The sequence below is a fragment of the Sus scrofa genome, chromosome 8 (genome assembly GCF_054392235.1).
Source record: "Sus scrofa isolate SSC_HxYL_T2T_F1_AM1 chromosome 8, Sscrofa_HxYL_maternal_Yorkshire_Landrace_v2.0, whole genome shotgun sequence".
NCBI lineage: Eukaryota > Metazoa > Chordata > Mammalia > Artiodactyla > Suidae > Sus > Sus scrofa.
This window is the reverse complement of record NC_139390.1, coordinates 22,138,769-22,163,647: the sequence shown is the minus strand read 5'-3', so window position 1 is coordinate 22,163,647 and position 24,879 is coordinate 22,138,769. Positions and strand designations below refer to the sequence as shown.

The 24,879-nt window shown below is 35.8% G+C and overlaps 1 long non-coding RNA gene across 3 annotated transcripts in view; it reads right to left on the bottom strand.

Annotated features, from left to right (window-relative positions):
* The window catches only part of LOC110262070 (uncharacterized), a 1,266,882-nt gene that overhangs the window by 82,134 nt on the left and 1,159,869 nt on the right, over positions 1–24,879 (bottom strand). The gene's annotated exons all lie outside the window — the stretch shown is intronic.

Below are 24,879 nucleotides of genomic sequence, written 5' to 3'. Positions count from 1 at the left end.
TCATCACACTGTGGCCAAGTAATCATACCTGTGTAAATTCTGTCTTTCCAATCACCCATTAATGGACCACTCAAGAAAGACACAGACATTATCAGTATTTTTCTAGGTCACTGAAATAGGTCTAACCATTGAACCACATGACCTGAGGAGGTCTTGGGAGAACTTGCTAAACTAGTTGCCAGTCTTTCAAAGTTATCACCATGTTGGACACTCTCCTTAATGTGCAAGGCCCTGTGATGGTTTCTATCAGGAAGTACAATATTTTGTACCAGTCATACCCTGGTTCGTTTCTCATCCCAGGTTGTTTGTACGCTTTTCTTCAGTTGGATCTTAGGAGTTGCTAACTGGCATTAGTAAGCCATAAGTTATAGTCTATAAGACTAATCTCTTGCAGTACTTAATTGCAACATGGATCTCTTAGAGGGCATTCAGCCTTTTTAAAAATGTGAACAATCACTTGTCAGAGATATTTCGTTTTTATTTTGTTGATTATGCTGTGTTCCCTTTGCATAGATAGGGAATTAGGCTGGCCAAAAAAAAAAAAGAATTCTTGGGATTCTCAGGGAAGAAAAGTCTTTCATTTTAATCAACACTTTTTTTTTTCCTAAAACAATAATTTTATGTTCTCTTTTCATCTCTCAACTGTGATAACACAGGGGTCATGTTTTGAATACCCTCATGAAATGCATTTTAATATCTTATTGATCAAGTTCCTCTGTTTCCCAAGGTAACAGACATAATGTGTAAAATATTTCTTTATTTAGGTCTTATCCTGTTCAAAGAAAAATGTTTTATAATTACAAGTGTATCAATAGTTTGACAATGTGAAAAAATGTTAAAAAATAATTTTAAAAAAGATAAAACATTGAGAACAAAAGAGTAAGAAAGAAAATGGTGCTTGTTGGAGGTTATCTACAAATTATACATCATTGACCATTACACACTGATATAAAAGATAAGACAAATTTGTCTCTAAGTTTTCTAACAGCCACAATGAAAGAGAAAACCCATTCACAACCAGTGAATGACAGGTTTCTTAGAATTCATGAGGCAAAACAAAAGTTCATGAAAAGCCTAATTGTTCATGAGTCTGAGAAAAAGCATAAACGCTGCTCAGGAATTCTTGTAGGTAGACATTTTATGAATGTGTTCTATAAAACTTACACAATATATTTATAATTTAGTATAAAAATCTTAATAGATATGGGAGGTCTTAAATGTCCAAGCTCAGCCTTTCCTGTTAAAACTTCATTTAAACAACAGTGACCTAAAAACAATGGTTCTGAAACAGATGATTTCAGATTAGGTAGTATCCTAATTGAGAACTGAGTTCATATTTATGGACAGAAACAAGGGATATAACTGTCTTTTTTGTGCATTCATCGTCTTTCACTATAGGCAGAATTTTTTTTTTTTTTACAACTTCCAGTGGCCTACTTTAAATAGACACTACTCTAGAAGATGACTTTATTTATAAATATTTTTAAACATAAAATTCAAAAAATGTAACTCAGTGAAATGGAAATTATAATACGTGACGGTGGCCCTATGACTGGTTGTGATACACTTCTTGCCCAACATTTGTATCTGATGCTTGACTGACATTTGCGCTAGCTTTATGACGATATAGACAGAATATTTTTTTTTTTGTCTTTTTTTTTTTTGTTATTTCTTGGGCTGCTCCCGTGGCATATGGAGGTTGCCAGGCTAGGGGTCCAATCGGAGCTATAGCCACTGGCCTACGCCAGAGCCACAGCAACACGGGATCCGAGCAGCATCCGCAACCTACACCGCAGCTCACAGCAACGCCAGATCGTTAACCCACCAAGCAAGGGCAGGGACCGAACCCACAACCTCATGGTTCCTAGTCGGATTCGTTAACCACTGCGCCACCATGGGAACTCCATAAACAGAATTTTAAAATGGTGTTCTATCACCATCCTCTCAGTGTATTTACTTAGCAAGACACACTTTTCCCAGTTTTCCTAAGACTTCCCAGTTTTACTCTTGCAATTTCTTCAGCCTTGGGCATAGTAGAATGGTTGCTCATATAGGCAGTGATCAGCAACAAATTGTGCTGGAATGCTTTTCCTATACTTTCGTTGTTATCATGGACCATCAAACCACTGCTGGGTAGGTATTTACTAAAGTCCCAGTACTAATTCCTTATACACCCACCACCTGTATTTCACAGATATTAGCTTATAAATCTACTGAGTACTTGTTTGTTTCTCATGTTTCTATATCTAACTTTCCATCTGGCTGAGTTCAAGTACTTGTGAACTCCAGGGAGTGTTTTGCACAGAAAAATTGTTTCACAAATGGTTGATATAAGAAATGTAATTCATTATAGAATAGATTCAGATTTTAAATGTATTAAGAACTCTTCTGATTAAAGCATTTTTGGAAGAGCTGGCTGAGCTAGTCATACAATCTACGACTGTGCAAAGCTCTGGCATTGAAAGCTACTTTTCCTCTTACATTCTCAGAAGACTATCTGGGCATGCTATACTTTGAAATTCTGAGATAAATATATGCAGATGTATGATGAACTAGGAATCCATAAATAGTACCATATGGTAACATATATGGGATGAATGCCACCCTGTTAGATAATACATAACACATAGATAGGATAGTGAGGAATTAACATCAGGAAATAGACTAGACACTGAGTTTTAGAAAAATACTTACAGCTCCTTGTGAAGCACTTGTGGCAAAAAAAAAAAAAAAAAAAAAAAAGATCTATTTGAACAAAACACCTATGCATTATTTTTCCAAACAGGACCAGAAACCACACCTAAAAGTATGGCCATAACCTATAAAACACACAGAAAAATGAAAGAACAATGAATTATGCTCATGGCCTTGAAATCAATGTAAGGTAAAAATAAATAAAAGCAAACAGGTTAATAATGGGGGGCAAAATGGGGTAGGAACAGTTCCCTATTTTATAGTTATATGTTTGTCATAATTTTCATCAGGAAAATATTTCCTCCAACTTTGACTTGTTTGAAATATATCAAACTGATCCAGTATGCTTTGAGTATCTACTTTCTCTGCCAGACAAAATGCTGACTGCTTTCAATACGAAGATAATAAGAAAATAGCTTATATAAACAAAGAGAAGTATAATGAAAATACATGCTTATGAGGTACATAAATAGTACTCAAGGAGCATACACATGATGACTTAGATAATTTCTATATACATAGACAGACACAGTTACTGAGATAGCTAACACCATTGCACTTTTTATATTTTTGAAGAAATTAGAGCATAGAAATTTTAAAAAACTTAAAAAAAAATTTGCATAGCTTTTAAGTGGTAGAGCCAAAGTTTGACCCAGACATTTCAGAGTCTGCCTATGCTCTTATTTGCAAAATCATGTTGTTACAAGGTACGTATAATAATAGGCATGTATAATAAAGAACTATTATTTCCATGTGAGAAGTATATGCAATAGAGATGACTACGAATGAAATACATTGAAGTATCAGTTAGGTAATCTAAATGAATGAAATGAACTAGCTTTGAATCAACAAATTACAATAGCACTAGACCGAACTATAGATGATTTAAAAGGTAATGATTCAGGCAATGGCATTTGAAGAGCCCATAGCTTATATTAAAAAGGTAATAACCACCCAAATTTAGTTGATTGTAAACATGCAGGAATACAGGCCTGGTCTTATCAGAACTTCTAATTTTTAAGAGAAGATAGACATTCTGTTTTTTCAATCAACGCTCCTTATGTTAAACTTGAGGAAATTAATTAAAATTAAATAATGTACCTCCAGCACTATTACAGAATGTATCTGTGACCCAAAGACAGTCCACAAATAGCCAGGCTGTGTCCTCTGAGACAGAAGGTGCAAGCATATGTGTATATGTGTGTTAGCAGGAGGGACAGAGGTCCGAGTGAGTTTGGTCACATCTACTAATTTAGAAAATCAGGCTGTGAGCCACTCGGGAAGTCCACTGAATTTAGAAAATTATGGAATCTCTGGAATGTCACTTGCAAAGTAGAACACAGTGAAGAGAAATGTTGGTGAGGCCACCAGAATTAATTTCATCAGATATTTTATTTTCTTTACCGTAGAGTACGTCCTTTTTCTTTAAGGTACACTTCTTTAGAAATAAGGATAATGATCAACCTACATTTTGGAATGCTCAAACTAGTAAGAGGATGAAGATTATACAGGAGGAGGCTGGGACCGAAAGCAGGGAAATTAGTTTTCAGTTTACTGCCGTGATATCAGAAAGAGAAATGGGACCTGAATGAAGGCAGTAATCTGAAACAATTTAGCAATGGAAAGTTTTCTTTATCAACATTATTCTTAATTAAAAACTTTTATGCTTCAAAGGATACCATCAAGAACATAAAAAGACAACTCATAGAATGGAAGTAGATATTTGCAAATCAAATATCTGATAAGGAATTTGTCTAAAATATTTAAACAATTCTTAAACTCAACAAGTAAAGAAAACTAACTCAAAAATGGGAGAAGGATCTGAATAGCTTTATCTCCAGAGAAAACATATGAATGGCCAATAAGCACTTAGAAAGATGCTCAATGTCATTAGTTGCCAGGGAAATGCAAATCAAAAGCATGGTGATGTAACACTTCACAAGTAGGGTGGCTACAGTCAGAAAGACAGACAATAAAAAGTATTAGGGGGGATATGAAGAAATTAGAATCCTATATTTCTAGTTGAAAAGTAAAATGGTGAAACCACGTCAGAAAATAATCAGGCAGATAATAATCCTCATATGTCAAATTAGAATTCTTAGGTGTGCAGTCAGGAGAAATAAAAACATATGTACACACAAAATCTTGTACATAAATCTTGTACACACAAAATCTTGTACAGCAGTATTCATAATAGTCAAAAAGTGCAAATACCAAAATGCCCATAAACTGATGAGTGGATAAATAAAATGCAGTGTATCCAACAATGGGATATTTAATTCAGTCACAAATAGAAGTGAAGTATTGATATAGTCTACATATAGAAGATCTTGGAAACATTATTTTAAATGGAAAGAAGTTAGCTATAAAAAGACCACATATTGTCTGATTTGATTTTACTTGTATAAAATGCCCAGAATATACAAATATAGTGAGAGAGAAAATTAATTAATGATTGCTAAGGACTGAGAGTTGAGATGGGATGTGACTACAAATTGGTACAGGATTTCTTTTGAAGGTGATGAAAATGACCTACTTGATTGCGGAGATAGTTGTACAGCTTTGTGAATACATAAAAAAAAAATTTATGTTATATATTCTTAAAGAGATGGATTGAAATGTACATGAATTATATGTAAATAAAGCTGTAAATAAATAAGTAAAGTTGGTTTTAAGAGTTGTTAAGGGGATTAAACCTGCCAGAAGTGAGTAACTCTCTGATTATAGATATTAAAAGATAAAAGAATCTCGAATGACTTCCAGCTTTCTGATGAGTAGGTGATTGGAAGTAAGCTCCCTAAAGCAGAGTATAAGAGGAGGCACAAGAAAGTGTTGGGCGTAATTTTTTTAATTCTTTCATAATCCCTACATCCCCCCTAAAAAAATCTTTGCATAGTCTTCTGAATATTTGCTTATAGTTATTCCTTAGCATTTATTTCTAATTTATAACATCTAGCAACCATTGTCAAAGCATAGCTATTTAATGTGATATTTTTATCATTCTAGGGTTAGTCACAAAAATGTGAGTGATAAATAGAATTTTGGACGTATCGTTTCTCAAATATAGACTATAGCAAATTTTTTACTAATCCAATTCATGATTTCTGATAGGCGCGACGGTAAAACGTTTCACTCAACCTTTTAAAAGCTTAAGCTGAAAGTTTAATGAAGAGGTAGTTATACTCATATTTCTTCACAAGTGCCCTGACATTATAGCCCTTCTGCTTTCAACATTTAATTCCAGTGCTACTGCTTGAAATCTTACTAAAATCACCTTCAATTGTTTGTCCTCTTCCTCCCCTTCAGATGAATATAGAAACAGCGGTTATGAGCTTACTCCTGAGATTTTTCATGAAAAGGATCAAGAGATGAAAAGGACTCTTGTTGTCCCATAATTCTTTTTTTAGCAAAGCTTTACAACTGTTAAAGTAAAACTTTCAATGTATTTCTGTGATAGACCAGTGAAATTGATCATTTTCCCCTTCCCCTTGGTGATTATATCTTTTTCCAATGACATATGGAAGGTGATTTAAATTGTCTTTAAAGACATTAAACTTTAATATATCAGGCTTTACTTTAATGAAAAGGTATCCTATGAGTTGAAAGAAAATTCTAGGGAGAAGAAAAATAATAGAGGCACCTAGATAATTTTTAAATATAATTTCACAAATGAAGAAGGTTATTCAGACATTAGTGGATAATTAACTTAGAAGGTACCACTTAAATGAAATAATTTCCTTCCCACAAACCACCTAAGTGCCATTCAGAGGGCATGCAGTTAGCAGAACAGGTAGCAGAAAGAAGCTGAAGACAAATCAGAAAAGATATTTTTCTTGAATAGGTGAACCTGCTGCCTGACTTTCGTTACCAGGTCTACTGTTATTATTTCCTAATCTAAATAAACTCTGAATTTTCCACGTTAGTTTTTGTTCAGGCCATGGGATATAGCATGAAAATATTGGGAAAGCACATTTCAAGTGTAGTTCAAGAAAATAATCAGGAGGTTTCCCTAGATAAAGTGACCCCTATTTGCAATCTGCTATGTGGTCCAGCACAATTTCTCATACAGAATTGAAACTGCAGTGCAATAGTCAGTATAGCCTATAATTGGTCTGGCTACACTAAGTATCTGAAGCTTGGTGATTAAATCCATATGTGCTGAAGTCTCAGTTTGATAGTTGTATGATCTGGGGCAAGTTACTCACCTTTCTTCCTCATATCCTTATGTCTAAAATATTGATAATAATTTTATCTCTTTTTTAGATCTTGTAATGTTGAAAGAGCTAGCACATTCATAAAACATTTAGTGTTTATTTACTGTTAGTGATTATTTTAGTTAAAATATAAATATTATGTATGCATATGTTTTATAATAGTGATAAGAAATATTAAACATACCAGTTTTTTTTTCTTTCTTTTTATGGCTACAGCTGCGCCATAGGGAACTTCCCAGGCTAGGGGTCAAATCAGAGCTGCAGCTGCAGGCCTATACCACAGCCACAGCAACACCAGATGCGAGCCACGTCTGCAAGCTACACTGTAGCTTGTATCAATACTGGATCCTTAACCCACTGAGTGAGGCCAGGGATTGAACCCACATCCTCACAGAGACTACACTGGGTTCTTAACACTGAGCCACTGTGGGAACTCCTTAAACATATCAGTTTTAATTGGTATGAAAAGAAGGTGTTAAATCAATGAATTCACTTTGGTAGAGGTTGGAAGACTTTGGGGAAAACCTCATAAGATAATGAAAAGAGAATAGAAAATATCTACATATTAAATCCATAGTAAGTGTGATCTACTAAACATTAGCAACACTTGTATAGACAATGTGATAGACCAACAAAACTGAATTCATGTTTCACGTGTACTGGAAAAATATCATGAGATAGCTATGCATTTCTTGGCCAGGTAATTCAGAGACCGTTTCACGGAAAAATTAATCCTGATTTTCTGAGTGATTGAATACCATCATAATGTTTGTGATACTACAGTAAGAAGATTTTCAATAAGACAATGAATTTTGAGAGTTGAATCAATACGTAGTTTAGCTATCATTATTTATGCAAAATAATGGAGAATTTGGGGTGCTTGACAAGTAGACAATGGCTGAGATCATAAGGGGGTGAGTTTATGTACCAACTAAAGGAAGTGTACTGAGACTCATTTCAGGAATTTTGCATACCTGATGCATTTTATGCTTATTAGGGTGTTAACAGCACAAATAACTAGATAGATATAACAGTTAACGATTGAAACAGGACTATAAACTCTTTTATTTTAAAATACTGTAATAAAAGTTTTAGCAATAATTTACAATTTTAACTTTACATAGAAGTACAATATGAAATAGGAAAGTGCAAATATCTTAAGTGAAGAGCTCAATAATTTTTTTACCAAACTGGGTTTTTTACCAAACTGGATTAATTGCCATTTCCTAGAAGCAGCTATTTTTCCTCCCAGGCATTACCTTCAACAGAAGATGTTAATAACACAATGTCTAACATTATAGCTAAGAATAACTTTGCTTTTTTTAATATTATATACGTAGAATCATAAAGTTTGTGTTTGTGTTTGGTTGGTCTGATGGCTTTTTATTCAACATTATACTTGTGTGTGTTATATGAATATGTTTCCCCTCTTCTGGGAATTTTTGGGTTGTTCATTCCAATTGCTCTAATACTTCATTATGTGAATGGATTGCAAGTTATTTATTCATTATGGGCCTTTTGGAGTTTTAAAAAGGTGTGATATTACACATAGTGCTTCAGTGAATATCTTTGTCCATGTTTTCAGGTGAATGCATGCATATACTTTTATTGAATATATACCTAGGAGTAGAATCTCTCATAGGGTTTACAATTACTCAGCAAAGAAGTTGTACCAAATTACATTTCCACCATCGGAGAATTACTCCCTTTTCCCATCAACAACCGTTTTGTTTTGTTTTTGTTTTTGTTTATATTTTACCTCCTGGTGGATAAATAGATGTCATATTACGGTTTATATTTTGGTATGCATTACGGACACCTAGTTATCTTCTCTGTGAAGTGTCCGTTCAAGTCTTTTGCCCATTTTTCTATTGAGTCATCTTCTTTGTAATACTTGATTGGCAAGCATTTCTTACATATTCTAGATAAATGTCTTTGTTATATAAATTAACTGTAAATATTTATCCCACTCCATGGGTTTCTTTGAATTCTCTCAGTAGTACATTTTGGTGAATAGAAGTTATTAATTTTAGCATAGTCAAATTGGTTCTGTCAGATTATCTCATGATTGTCTCCTACAGTAGATCCAACCTATTTGTGGTTTTCTGCACATTTTCTTCCTTGGTCAAAAATATTACATCATTCATAACTGTTTGAATTAGAAAGATTAAGTACTTTTCAGTACAAACTATATCTACCCAAACATGTGATACAACAGCTTCTATATATCCTTATATTCAAATATATACACATTTTATATGTACATGTATCTGTATACACATAAAATTCATACATATGCAGTAATCATTTATTCAATATTTGTGGTTTGGTTACTATGTGACAATCTCTGTATTTTTGCTATGCATGGATTATGTAGCCTTTATGTGCAATTAACTAATTTGGAAATGTTAAGTCATTCAAAAATGTTGGCCATCAATTGTCATCGATACATTGTTGTTATCACCCTGATTCAAACCATGTCCTAGGGCTTGAGGATTTATCTGAATGAGATAATCAATGTAACAGCATTTGGAAAACCAAAAGATTCTATTAAATTGGAAGGTTACATGTATCTGTAGGTGTCATGGAAGATTCACCCCTGTGAAGAGAAATTTAACCTAGTATTGTGATGAATAAGTAAGTGGATATTTTCACACAACAGTTGTCAGAAACCTTAAAAAATAAGTTATTGGTAACAAAGGCACAAAGTGATGACATGAATTGATCAACTCAAATGTTCACTGACTGTGAGAAGACCATTTAAAGCACATTCCCGGAATTCCCGTTGTGGCTCAGCAGTTAATGAACCTGACTAGCATCCATGAGGACATGGGTTTGATCCCTGGCCTCACTCATCGGGTTAAGGAGGATCCGGAGTTGCCATGAGCTGTGCTGTAGGTTGCAGACACTCCTCGGTTCCTGCCTTGCTGTGGCTCTGGCATAGGCCAGCGGCTACAGCTCTGACTGGATCCCTAGCCTGGGAACCTCCATATAGTGAGGGTACGGCCCTAAAAAGCCAAAAAAAAAAAAAAGAAAAAAAAGTACGTTCCCACTTGTTTTCTATGGTGATGGACTAAGAACTGACCACAGTACAATTTACTAGCTTTAGTATTCGAGACTGTGCATAATCTAATAAAAATCAGTAAAGAAGAAAGGGAAAAAAATGAAACAATAACTATGAAATGTATTGGTTTTAATGACAAATGTTGTGAAGGATTATTCAAGGAGGTCATTTAAAAATATAAGTAAAATTGCATAATAATAATGTCATAATTTACCTCACTGATAGAGTTCCTAGCACTCTATGCACAGTATTTTCTTAGGCCATAGAGCCCATATATATTCAGTTAGCAGATATTTATTGAGTAGCTACTTTACATTAAACATAAAAGCAAATGCAAAGATTAAGCCACAAAACATCTTGCCCTTGAATACTCACACACCTCTATGATATACACATGGTGCTTTGTCAGACTTTGTCAAGTGTAATAAGGTAAAACTTGCGAAGCAACACGTAAACAAATCCCCAATGTTTTCTTTACATGTCAAGACAGGCAAACTTTCTATAAGTTAGAGCCAACTAAGAGGCTGTCTTTTCCTCTTAACACAGCCTGAAGGCAGGATAATGAAAGGAGGGAACACTAAAGGCATTTCTGTCCTGAGGCAGTTTCAGGCTACAGGGGTTAAAGACCAAACTTACCAGAAGGCTCAAGGAAAGAATGCTTGCAAACTAGCCCTTCGGAAATAATTCAGGACTTATTTTGACACTCTAAATGTTACAAAAGATCTTTGCCTTCATGCAATGGAGATTTACTGGTTTTGTGAGGGTTGGTTATTTAATTTTTAGTATTTGAAAGCATTTAAAGTCTTTGTTGCAAACGGCCATAAATGAAATTTTGTGTACTAACTCTTACACTTGTTCTTAATGACCAAAATTGATTCAGCACAGAGCTTTAGAACATTTATTCTGCACAAAGCCCCTTCTTCTGCTTTAATGACTCCTCTTCACCTGCTTGATAAGGAAGGGATCCTCCCTCCGTCCACCCAAGGGTTGTGAGAGTGGCTGAATGTGGGACACCTAGCCCTGGACAGATGAGATAGACGGCATTTCATTTGTCACATGTAATCACAGCCCAGAGAAGGAGGACACTGCATTCCACAAAGGGCCCCATCAGGGCTGCACCCAGAAACAGTGAATAACCAGGGCTTTGCAGGGGGAGACATATCAGTACCCAGAGGATGAGGAGACCTCAGGTTCCCATGCAGGATGCAATTCGCTTTGGGGAACAATTCCACAGTCTGGATGGAAACTGAAACTTGGTCGTCAGGAATAAGCCAGAGTGTTCCTAGACTCTGTTAAGTTTGCACAGGGAGAGTCATGCAAGGTCAAGTTGGTAAAGCAAGAGAAACTTATTAAGGCATCTGGGCTCAAGATGGCACCAGGGCTGGCTGATTATAAAGGATCACTGGCCAGAGTTTATGGCAGGGACTTGTGCTGGGAAACAATGAAGAAGGAGGAGGGGAAGATAAGGGGAGGGATGGGAGGTCCAGTCCCAAGACAGAGGGTAGTTAATCTTTATAGGTAGTTAATCTATCCAGACACTTGTTTTTACAAAGACTGTTGTTTCTTGTTGCCCAACATGAGCATCCACATTCTGGGAGAGGGTGTCCACAGCAGGTCACCAAGGCAAACAGCCGCATGTGTGGGGAGGGCGGTTTGTCACCATCCTGCTAGAAACCTATCAGTCTCCTTGGTAAGGGGGCTTGTTTGGTTAGGGCCCTTAGCCTCAGAAGCAGAGTCAAGAGAGAGGAAATTGAGGTTAAACCAACCCAGGCTCTCCTGATTTTACTACATGCTAAAGTAGCACGTAATATCAGGCCTAGCTTAAATCACAGCTTCATACCCCAACTCTTTTTTTGTTCATTCGTATCTCATGATAAGTGTGATCAAAAGTTTGGTTTTTCTTTTTTTCTTTTTTTTTTCTTTTTTTTTTTCTTTTTTAGGGCCATACCCATGGCATATGGAAGTTTCCAGGCTAGGGGTGGAATCAGAGCTACAGGTTTTGGCCTACACCACAGCCACAGCAATGCAGGATCCAAGCTGCATCTATGACCTACCCCAGAGCTCATGGCAATGTCAGATCCTTAACCCACTGAGCCAGGCCAGGAATCAAACCCAAGTCCTCATGTATACTAGACAATTTCATTACCGCTGAGAATGTTACCACAATGGGAACTCCATGGTTTGTCTTTTTTCAATCATTTGTAAAATACCTAAGTTTCACTCTGAGCACCTTCAATTGAATTGAGGCTGCAGTGGATTTTGTTGAGGCTGCAACTGTGTTTCTCCAAAGCGTTAAGAAAATATTTGAATTCGAAAAGTTTTAACTGGAACATATCCTTTCCAGTTTACCACATTCCCCAATTTTTCTCCTAAGGAGAAAACATGCTTTCCTCATGTGCTGCTCTCTGGATACATTTGCATTTAGGACTCTTGGTACCACTTATAAACTGGTGACCTTCATGGCCCATTTCTCATTTGGGGGTATCCATCAAAACAACATTAAAAATAACCAAAAATCTGGAGTTCCTATTGTGGCTCAGTGTGTTAAGATCCCAATGTAGTCTCCATGAGGATGCAGTAAGATTTGCAAAGCAATGCAAATATTACTTTGTTCCCATCATTTTACACCCTAAATCAAGTCCTAAGGAATAAGGTGTTCCTTTTTCCTAAGGGTACATTTGAAAGACCCTCACTCAGTGGGTTAAGGATGGAGTGTTGCCCCAAGCTTCAGCATAGGTCAAAGATGTGGCTCTGATCCAGGGTTGCCATGGCTATGGCAGAGGTCTCAGCTGCAGGTCTAATTCAACCCCTGGCCCAGGAACTTCCATATGCCATGGGAGTGGCCATAAGAATAAAAGAGAGAAAAAAAAAAAATCACTTCCACAATGGCTCAAATTTCTTACAGATATTTCCTAAATAATTAAAGTGGAAATACACAGAACACAGCTGTACTTGTTAAATACATGGCATGTTATGTCACATGGCATAACTTTGTCAGGTCATCTATCTTTTTAAATCTACCTAGTTCGTGTGCCTAGTATTCGTATGTGTCCTTTCTGAAATAACTGGCCACTGACCAGTAAAGAACTCAGAATTCTTTAGCCCCAAGGAATTAACAAGCAAGGTGGAACTTAAGAGTTTGATGAGGGAGCAAAGAGAACAAAGAAATTTTTCATCCTTTTTAGAAGCTGAGAAAGAAAAAAAAGAAAGCTGGGTTAACTTAAAAGTTGATGGTGAGGGTGGCTTTTCTTGTTTAATAATTATTTTAATTAGTTTATATTGGGAACTATTTTGTATGCTTTCAGAGGTAAATGAAGGTTTTAAAGGCTCTCATGTTCTTGGCATAGTCAAAGGTAATAAAAAGAAGAATAGTGGAAATAAAAGAGACAAAGCAAAGACAGAAAGAAAAGAATAATAATGCAAAAAATAAAGAAACTGTGTAAGAAAGCACAGACTGAATAAGATTTCACGACCTTTTTCCTGCTTTACAGCTGAGGAATTAAATGAAAATCTTTCAAATGCAAATATTACTTTGTTCCCATCATTTTACATCCTAAATCAAGTCCTGAGGAATAAGGTGTTCCTTTTTTCTAAGGGTACATTTGAAAGATCCTATTAAGCTCTCCTACAATATTTTGTGAATTCCAAGGTGCACACTTCTCACATTAAACATCTATGAAATCCAGGATGTTTTAGAATGACAAGGGCCAGGCAGCAGTTGTTGATGCCACTGTCATTGACAAAGCAGGTACCTGTAAATCCAAACTTGCAGTGTGGATTTTATCAGTTTGCAAGAACTTCCTGAAGAAAACGGTGGAATACTTATGCAGGAAATGCCACTCTGTAGAAGCTTTGGTGCACAGAGAATGATGCTATGGGGACAAACTGACATTGACCACGCTGAGATGGAATGTGATTCAGAAATATCAAACTCTGAATAAGTAGATATTTTCAGAATGCTTTAACTATTTTATTTCATGTATGCTTTCCTTTTACATGAAATATTCAAGTTTGATATATAAGGAAAACATTATCTCAAAATGAGTCTAAAAATAAAAATTCTAAATGATAAAAAACATTGTGTTCGTTATGGAGTTCCCGTCGTGGCGCAGTGGTTAACGAATCCGACTAGGAACCATGAGGTTGCGGGTTCGGTCCCTGCCCTTGCTCAGTGGGTTAAGGATCCGGCGTTGCTGTGAGCTGTGGTGTAGGTTGCAGACGCGGCTCGGATCCCGCGTTGCTGTGGCTCTGGCGTAGGCCGGTGGCTACAGCTCCGATTCCACTCCTAGCCTGGGAATCTCCACATGCCGCGGGAGCGGCCCAAGAAATAGCAAAAAGACAAAAAAAAAAAAAAAACGAAAAAACATTGTGTTCTGTTTTAATTATCAGTATTTTTTTCCATTTCTTGACATTATCTAAAATAATGGTGAATCACAAAATCAATCTTTTCTTACATTTGCTGAGAGCTGGTTCTTTGAGCCTGCACGTGCTAACTATCAATCGTTTTTCGAATCAAGTGTAAGACATGGTCAGACAACACAGATGACTAGAGAATAATATCTACCAATGTTTTGAAACATATGCACTTTTTTTTACATGACAAACAAAAAAATAGATAAAATATTTTCAGAATTCTTGTCCTTACTGTGTATTCTATCGCTAAATAGCCAGGAAACTCCCAACTTGCTCTTATCTGTACTCTGGGGAAAACTCACACTTTAAATACTTTCAAACCAGTAGAGGAGTCATGCATCCTTATTCCTTTCTCTCTATATCCCTCTCTCTCTCTTTGTTGTTGTTGTTGTTGTTGTTTCATGTATTTACTTAATGGATATGCCCTGGTTTGGGCCAATTTTTTTTTAAATTGCTCTCAAAATGTGCTTTATTGTTTTTTTTTGGTTTAACCTAAGAAATGCGGTTGAACAACTCAAGCCCATAATGACAAGTGTTGGAGGGGGAATAAATTTTCTCTCCTCTTCTAGGTTTTTTGGTTACTCTAATAGTTAAATTGATATAGGACAGATGGATAGGAGAAAAACAAATTGAATTCCCTATGTACAGGACCCCTAAATACAGAAGACCCAAACTCCAAAGGAGAAGTGTGAGGCTTGTGTGTTACTCTGAACTGAGGAATGGGATAGGGCCTAGGGTTCCAAAGAGGAGAAGCGTCATTTACAGGATGAGAGGAAGAGAAGATATGTGGGAATTAGATATTTGCACTGCCATACAGGTAGGTCATTCAGATAAAACTTATCTCTGCCAACAGCTCTCTCCCTGAGTCAGCCCCCTGTCTCAATTCGTTTAGGTTGTTGAGGGGAAAGTAAAACGTGCTTCCTGAGTATGTTGGTCTTTAATTGTCTTCAGTCCAAAATAATCCACATACCAAAGTGGCACTTTTGGAAGAGGCTCATTTTGAACTCCTTCCCATGAATCACACTTCTAACATATTCTTAAAGTTGTAGTTCATAAGTAAAAAAAGGTCCAAATTTTGTTTTGGAGTAAACAATACAAAATAATCACATGTAAACTTTCAGAACTTTTATTCCCAAGTGGAAGAATTTTTTGACCCTTTGCAATTTTAGTTTTGCAAATACAACTAACTTGACTTGAAAAACAAATACCAAGAAAAAAATATATTTGTCTTTCTCAAAAGTCTCCCCTTCTCTACTGCCCATATATCTAAGAGTCAAAATCAGTCACCCAGAGCAATTTTTTCCCCATAATGGGGCAATAAATGCTAAAATTCTGCTGGTATAAAAGCTGCAGGAGAGCCACTGAATGGCTTGAGAGTTTTCCTCTGCAAACTCCTCTTTCACAGGATCTTCTGTCTTGCATCAGTTTCAGGATGACTTCTCCTGCACATGACTTTACCCTCTGTTTCTCTTCACACATCTCAGTAAACACTGTCTAAGCAATAGCTACTACTCCTTAAGGACTGCTCTATTCACGTTTTTGAAACTCACGGAGCTTCAGTAGACATCCTCCTGCTGAAGCCCCATATTCCCTCCATCCTGTGCTCCTTTCCCAAGTCTGAACTTTCTTCTGGAGCCTTTACCTGCCCATAAAGCCTGTACTTATGGAGTCTTAGTTGATTTTCTTCCACAATGCTTTTTTAATTATTAAGGCAGGCAATGTTTCTCATTTACATTGAAATACATTTAAAGAAGATAATAAATGTAAAGTACTTAGCCCACTGAATGGCACATAATAATCATGATTATGCATATAACTGAATGAGCTGTGCTCTGCAGGGGTCAAACATAAGTAATACTCTACCTTTTCAAATGACGGCTTTATTTCCCCTGCTGATCCTCTTTTTCCTTTCTCCAATCCAACGCAACTCCACTCCCACTCCTCCGATCCCAGAAATGTTTCATAACTTTTCTGATTACTCCCAAATAATAGGTGAAACTTCTCTTTACCAGATACAAATTTCGGTCCAGAAATACAGAGACCTCACAACCTCATCTGTATATGCATCCCTTGCATAACTTGAGTCAATCTCAGCCTAAGCAACCTACAGTTGGAAGAAAGCCAAGTTGGCTCCTCCCCTTCTTTATTTCTCAATGCAGCTCCTCTTTTTCTCACTTAGCTGCTATTTAATGCAACTCCTGAGCAGGATTTGGGCAGAGGGGAAAGAAAAAAGGAGACAAAAATTTTTTGTGGATGGCCACAATTGTAAACTGGGTGTGTCTGGTACCAAATACTTCTTGAACGTTTCTTTCAAGAGGAACTTGTATTATTTCACACACACACACACACACACACACACACACACACACACACACACACACACTGCCAGAAATCTCTTGCTGAAGCTCCTTTGTCACTGGGAATATCACCCTGGCTGGCACCTTACAACTTATCAGTTCTGTGTTGAATGTTCCACCTCAAGTCACTTTCTGGTGAAGTCACAAAGCATCATGCATCTCAAATAGGATTATTATTTTTTTTCTTCCCAAAGTACCCCACAGTAAATTCTGTCATAGGCACATTGTTTATTCTGGAAGAACCTATAAGTGCAGCTTTTTACTAATGCAATTTTGTCTCTCTTTGCTCTTTTGTCTAGGGCTGAGCTAGTCATTCTACCTGCTCAAGACTTTCTCCAGGCAAGTTCCAAATACCACTTCTTGCTTCCTCAACGCTACAAAGGGGTCACAATGAACTTTGATATTTCTAAGGAAATCTTTGCTGTCAGTTTCTTCAACCTCCCAGTGAATTTTTCAACTTTACCTAAGTAGCCTAGGTTGAGGTAAAAAAATATTGTTAACAAAAGCAGTTTCCCCATCTTTAGCCTAATCATAGATATCCATTCAAGCACCTAGTTTTAGGATATGTAATTATTTGCCATCTAATGAATTATTCTAACCTTTGTAGGCTACTCCAGAGATAATGAAATGGAATACTCTGATTTACACATCTATCCATATATCTATCTATTCATTCATTTATCATCTATTAATCAATCTTCCTATCTGTATGGAGATTTGTAGATGTGAATGGGTATGTGTAGATAAGCAGATAGAGATGGAAAAGGAAAAGGAAGAAGAGAGGGAGTGTAGGGGAAGGAGAGGGATTAAGAAGGAGAAGCAGAAAAAGGTAGAGGAAATCATATGATGGTAATTTTTCAATTTCCCTATAATGAATCCCCTTTACACTCTCTTGACTCTAAGTTTTATTCTTTTCTCAAGAAACACAGAACATATTTGTCACATTGCCAGTCCACAAAAATTAAATTCTAAGAAATTGCTCCTCATAGGCACAACCTGATAAATAGTAATCCAGGAAACCTGAAAAAAATGGCAAAATTATTACCTAGAATTTTTTGAACTTCTTTGGGCTTCAAGATACTTCAGTTTCTTCTGCCCCATTATGAGATCTAGAGTCTTTCCTGTCACAAGACATGTTTCTACAATATTTTCTTAGCCTCTATGCTGAAAACTCCATCTTGTCCTGCTTTACTTTACCCCATCTTCCTACTTGAAAAACTGTCGCAGTACTGGTAAATGACTTAAGCTTAAGAGCAAAGACCTAAAGGCATACGTTATTCATAGGGTCAGCTGAATGAGGACATAATGCATTGGTCCAGGCACACTGTTTGCACAGCATGATATGTCCTCTTAAGAACAAAAGAAAGAGAAGCCTCATGGCCCTAAGGGGTTTATGAGGGGTCGCTGGCAGGATATGCATTAGCAAGGGGAACAGAGGTGCAAACCTAGGCACACTGGGTTGCTGCAGATAGGCAGGCCATCTGCAGAAGCACAGTGGTGATTCTCTAGATGCTATGCATAGACAGCTGATGCCAAGCTTCCTCAAATGCTAAGGATTGTTAAATGCCTAAAGGTCAGAATAAAAGCTTAATCAGCAACCAGCTATGTGACTTTTAAAATAACTTAAAAAAACCTATATCCTGCACCTGCAACTCCCTTCTCACTAAAGAACACAATAAAAGCAGTGTGCTTTCTTGAGGTGGGGCTCTTGGTCCCTGAGACCTTGAGTCCCCCGGTTCCCACCTTTAATTAAGATAAATGTCTCTGTGTCTTGTTCTATGTTAACTTTTTCCTTAAGTTTCACAGCACCTGCTCTTCAGCCCCATCCTGCTGAGCTGGTCTCGGCACTTTCCTTAACTAGGAATTAGGAATTTCATGGTCAAACTAAAAACTAAGTGATGCACTGGCTAACAAAACTAACCCATCAATGGAAAACCTGCAGGATCCAGGAGGAAATGCCAACCACTTTGCAAGCAAAAGGCCAATAATGAAATGAAGTAATTGGAGTTCCCATGTGGCCCAGCAGGTTAAGAATCTGGCTTTGTCACTACAGTGGCTTGGATCTCTGCTATGGTGTGGGTTCAATCCCTGGCCCAGGAATTTCCACAAGCCATGGTTGTGGCCAAAATAAAATTTTAATTAATTAATTAACAACAGAAGAGATTACTGTTGGAGTACTGAAATTCCTTCAGAGCTGATCCCTAAGAACTATTCAAACAAAGTTATTATAAAGCACATAGTTGAGAATGCATAACTATTGAGGAAAAAAGTCATATTTCCATTAATAGAAATTATTAATATTTCCATTATCAACTATGAGCTTTACAAAGAAATCCATACTTTTAAGGATACACAAGATTTGGTCTTTGAATCTAGGAATTATAATAAAAATGAGGTAAAGTGTTAATGTAAAGTAATATTAAACACTTCATTTAGGTGTTTTTTTTTTTAACATTGGTTTTGCAATAGTAACTTTTAAATTGGATGTGCTATGTGCTTAATTTCTTCTTTTGTAAAATGCGGATTATAAAAATTACTTTCTTAAAGTGGTTTTTTTGTGGATTAGATGAAAACTAACCCACAAGTCAATTCATTCAATGAAGATTTATGTTAAGTATCTAGTTTTATCTGATAGTTGCTCAATAAATGTATTTGCTAATTTATTGATAATATAAATAGTCACTATTATTATCACATATGGTTTTGTGTATTGTTGACTAGAACTGTATCAGTTTCTGGGCTGAGGGAAGTCAAAAAAGCAAAAATAAAATGACAATAAATCCAGAAGATTGGACTTCACTACAGAAGTGAATATTCAATTTCTTGACTCGGTATAGACTTAAAAAAAATTGTGCCCACATGCCTGCTTATTCCTATTTGTAAAATTTATTTTAAGAAAAAAATACTAATTTACATTCCCTCCATTTTCTGACATCTATTGAAATATTAATCCCCATGAACAACATCTTATTAAAAGCTGGAAATAGAATTGTAACTACAGTGCCAATTTATTTCTGATTTTATTCCATAGCATCATGTGAGAATAAGATTAAGTTCAAATTAACAAACTCATTTGATTGCACTCAAACTTCATAGAACACGAGCAGAGTTTGCTTTTATTTTTAACTACTGGAGAGTAAAAGAGAAGAAAGAATTTCACTAAAATTATAACCTCTAAGACTCTTTCAGATTAGTTCAGACAACCAAGAAATCATAGATACATTATTGCTAACATTGGTTAACCCGATAAATTTTGGAATCCTTATTTGGAATCCCTTGAGACTAATGAGACTTATCCTTGCAAAAAGTGTGTCTAGCAAGACATTGCACCTCATTTCTAAGAGCTTCTTTTCCCAAATCAAATGAAGAATATTACTTACTCTGTGAACAGTTTAGATCTTGCACTTTGTTATATATATTTTTTCAATATTAGAATTTTAGTACCATTGTACTAAATTCAAAATAATGAAGTGCATTTACATAAGAAAATATATTGGATTAGACAATGAAAAGATCAATCCATGAACATTTAATTTTCCTTTCAAATTAAACCTTTTAATGCCTCTTAGCAGTTATCAAAAGTTGATATGAGTCATCCTAATGTTATTACATTTATGCACGTTGACCAATATTCAGCTGACTTAGGTGACTAGCTTACCCAAGGAATATGAATAACAATGTGCTGTAGAACTTGAGAAGGAGAACAAAAAATGTACTTCTTATAAATAAATTACTCAGTTATGTATTATTTATGTTACACAAATTTAAACAATGTATAATACATGAGGAGAAATTTACTATATTTGGAGCAAAAATAACTGAATACTCTCTTAGGACCTTTATTAATATTTCAATATCAGTATTATTCTGCTGTATAATTGATTTTTGGAGAATATTTTGCATATGTTTTCTGAAATCTAATGACTCAAGCTCAAAATTGTTAGAGTATGCATGATTTTGATATCATTTTGGGGAGGAAAAGCTTATGAGTCTGAGGCCAAGGTAAGAGCTATTGCCAATCTAGGAGACAATTTCAACAACTTGCAAAATGACCTCTTTTAAGACTCTCTTTGTACAGGCTCATACCTTTCACCTCATGCTCATAACTAAATGAATAGAGAAAAGGATCATAGCCTTCCATGATCCCTTGTATTCCAAGTTTCTCTCTCTCTTTTAATTTTACTTTTTGGGGGGAAGGTAGAAGAGAAGGGTTAAGTTCAATTTATTTTACATGAGACTCTGTCAATTACGGTAAAAAATGAAATAGACTCCAAATGATATGGCTTTTATTAACAATCTAAAGCAGTGAATTTATAAGCAATCCCAAGAAACATTTACGCCTTAAACCAGTATCGGGATCCATTTCTCTTCTGACAAAGCAGGAAATGGGCTCCAGAGTTTTGCAAAGGTGTAAGGTGAAATCCTGGACCATATCTAGTAACCTGAGTCAGCTTGTCCAGAGATATTTGGCTATTGTTAAGAAGGCCTAGTCGGGAAACAATACACTGAGTGGTCTATCAGTGAAATCCCCGACAGACCTGGGAATGAGCATTCCTAGCACCATGGGACAAAATGGTCATGAAATGCCTCCCAAACCATGATGGAATTTATGACCATGAGGGGGCTCTGCCAAATGGAGATTGGCACTTTTTGTTTAATGTTTTCGTTTTCTTCAGATAAATATCCAAGAGTGGAAATGCTGCATTTTATGGTATCTCTATTATTATTTTGAGGAACCTCCATACGGTTTTAAATAGTGGCTGCACTAATTTACATTCCCAACAACAGTATACTAGGGCTCTCTTTTCTCCATATCTTTGCTAACATTTGTAATTTGCAGACTTTTTGATGATAGCCATTCTGACAGGTTTTTGTTTGTTTGTTTGTTTGTTTGTCTGTCTTTTGTCCTTTTAGGGCCATACCCGTGGCATATGGAGGTTCCCAGGCTAGAGGTCTAATCAGAGCTACAGCTGCTGGCCTACACCAGGGCCACAGCAAAGCACGATCTGAGCCGTGTCTGCAACCTACACCACAGCTCACGGCAACGCCGGATCCTTAACCTACTGAGCAAGGCCAGGGACCAAACCCGCAACCTTATGGTTCCTCGTCGGATTCATTTCCACTGCACCACGATGGGAACTCCCATTCTGATAGTTTGAGGTGATATATCTTTGAGGTTACTGATGATTAGATATGTTGAGCATCTTTTCATATGCCCATTGACCATCTGTATATCTTCTTTGGAAATATGTCTGTTAAGAGGGGTGGTCACAGGAAACCAGCCAGCATACTAGGCCATTTAAATATGATTTCCTCAGCCATGTTTCAGAAGTAAGAAGAATATGTGAACTCTTCACTGTAAAATTTTGCTATAGCCTTACTCTTCTCTTCTTTGTGATCAGAAAAGGATGGAAGAGATAAGAGATTCAGGAAAAATTATAAATATGGTCCCTAAAACTATTTTTCATATAGAATATGCAGCTTTGAAAAAGATTGTATCTAATGTGACAAAGGCAATAACATCATGTCAGCGTATAAATAACACTGAAACAAATGAATTCAAAACATACTCAGGAATTCCTAATAAAATATTGCTTTTTGCAAATTTTTTTTAAGTTAACATGGCCAATGGTTTCTTTGGCTCTAATATGGGTCCTGGATGAAATATGAAAGAAGAATAAAGTTATAACTTATTAATAAAAATCACAAATACTATTTCCTTCAATCCTTTATATTACTCCTGAGATCTCACATTCAAACGCTAAGAGGATCTGACCCTACTCAGCTACTAAGAATTGACAAGACCACAGCTCCAGATGCTATGGCTTTAGAAAAATGATACTTTTTTTCTTTCTGACTTTTCTTAGTACAAATGCCTCAGTAAAGTTCTCCAAGTTTCCATTCCCTTCCTTGAAACTTCTCAGTTCTCCAAATTAGTTTGAAGAATGGATTGTGTAGATAGGCAGGCTGAGAGTCAAAATGCAAGAATAAAAGAGTTACATTCTTCGGTATGTCATTCTTAACAGCTTATGAGCCTGGTATTTAAATGTTTTTGCTGAAGACTGGGAGCTAAAGTTTAAACAATTAATAAAGGAGAAAATGCTGAATAAATAATACTATTATATACACAGTTAACCATTAGCACAGATATTATTAGGCCCTTGTCTGAGATTCTATTATAGATTCCATTTTTTAAGAGATCTTGAAGCTGAAATTAGCCTTAAAATGCTTTAGATTGGTGGTAAGTGGGCTTTATCCAATATAGTTTAGATAATTCTAAGCAATTTTCAAAGATCAAATATAGACATGTTCTCTAGTCTAAAGCATTTAATATAGTTCAAAACATATTCCATCTCAGACAGGAGCTTCAGCTGATTGTTATTACATTAAGTAAAAAGGAGTATGTAGAGAGCATTCAAACACAAAGTAGGATGAACATGAAGTTTTAGATCTAGACTGAGGGAATATTATATTACTTCAACATTTTTGTAATTAGGGGTGCCTCACCATATAGAAATATTTCAGTGAGATCAATAATCTCCAATATTAGATGCAGCAACATATTTGTGGTATTTCCATGATGCAACTAAGAATGTTTCTGTTGGACAGGGAAGTGGGCTGGAAGATAGACTATTGCCGATAACCACTGGTTTTTACACTGGGCAAACACATTCGTTTTAAGATGCCATTAGAGATCCTCATACCAAGTGACTTAAGTAAGTCAGAAAGACAAAGACAAAGACCGTGTGATGTCACTCATATATGGAATCTAAAATATGGCACAAATGAAGCTATAAAACAGAAAGAGACTCACAGACATAGCGGACAGACATGTGGTTGCCAAGGGGGAGGGGGAGAGAGTGGGATGGACAGGGCGATGTTGGTAGATGCAAACTATTACATTTAGAGTGGATAAGCAATGAAGTTCTACTGCACAGCACAGGCAACTATACCCAGTCTCTTGGGGTAGAACATGATGGAAGATAATATGAGAAAAAGAATGTGTATATATGCTGCACAGCAGAAATTGGCACACACCATAAATCAATTATATTTTAATTTTTTAAAAAAGTAACATAGTTAAGTGAGACACCTTTATATCACAGCCTTATTCCAGACTTTAAGATTAATTACAGCATTAAGATTAATTACAGACTCATTTGTTGGTTTGAATTGTACTTCTTCCCTCATAAACAAAGTTTTGTTGACATAAGAAAGATTATTAAATAGAATATAAAATTATAAGAAAGATTATTAAATAGAATATAAAATTATAAGAAAGATTATTAAATAGAATATAAAATTATAAGAAAGATTATTAAATAGAATATAAAATTATAACAGAAAAAAATCTGACCAATTATATTTGCTTTAAAAGGGAGTGAGATGTACACTGTCTTCCTTGACCTTTTATTCCATCAGGTCATTTGTTTAGAAAAATCTATTTTTTTAACAAAATTTCTGGATTGAGAGATGTGATTGTGTTATGATTATACCGTATATTTAGGTTGTAAGTCTCGAAATCTTGGAAACTCTCAAAAAGAAAAGGAAAACTTCATGTCTTCAGTGATTCTTTATTTGGAAAAGACTTGAATTCATCTTCATGGGTCTAAGAATTCTCTTATATGGGAAAAATTATATCAAGGATCTTTTTGGCCTTTCTAATGTGAAGTAAGATATTTTTATGATGTAGTCAGTGAGGTTTAAATACACTTTGTATAAACATGACAAGTTGTTTTCATTGTGAGCAGATTTGCATCTCTACAAATAAGTATATTAACTGGAAGAAGCCCTAAGAAATGGAGTTTGGAGAAGTATGATCTCCAAGTTGAGATATGAAGAAATGAACATGGGTCATTCTGTGAATGAAGAAATTCCCTCAGAATCTGTAATCATTTTCCTGTGCAGCAGTAGATGAATATTAAAATAAGTCACCACATTTTTTCTGTATTGAATGAAAATATACAATGATCTAGATGGAGCTGTACAGATTGGTATCATCTTCCATAGACAATTTCTAAATATTACCAGATGTGCCAATCTATAATGTTTCAAAAATATAGGACAATTATGATAGGCCTCTTCCCTTTTTTTAGTGACACTTAAGAGTAAAATGTCAATAAAAAGTAAACTCCCT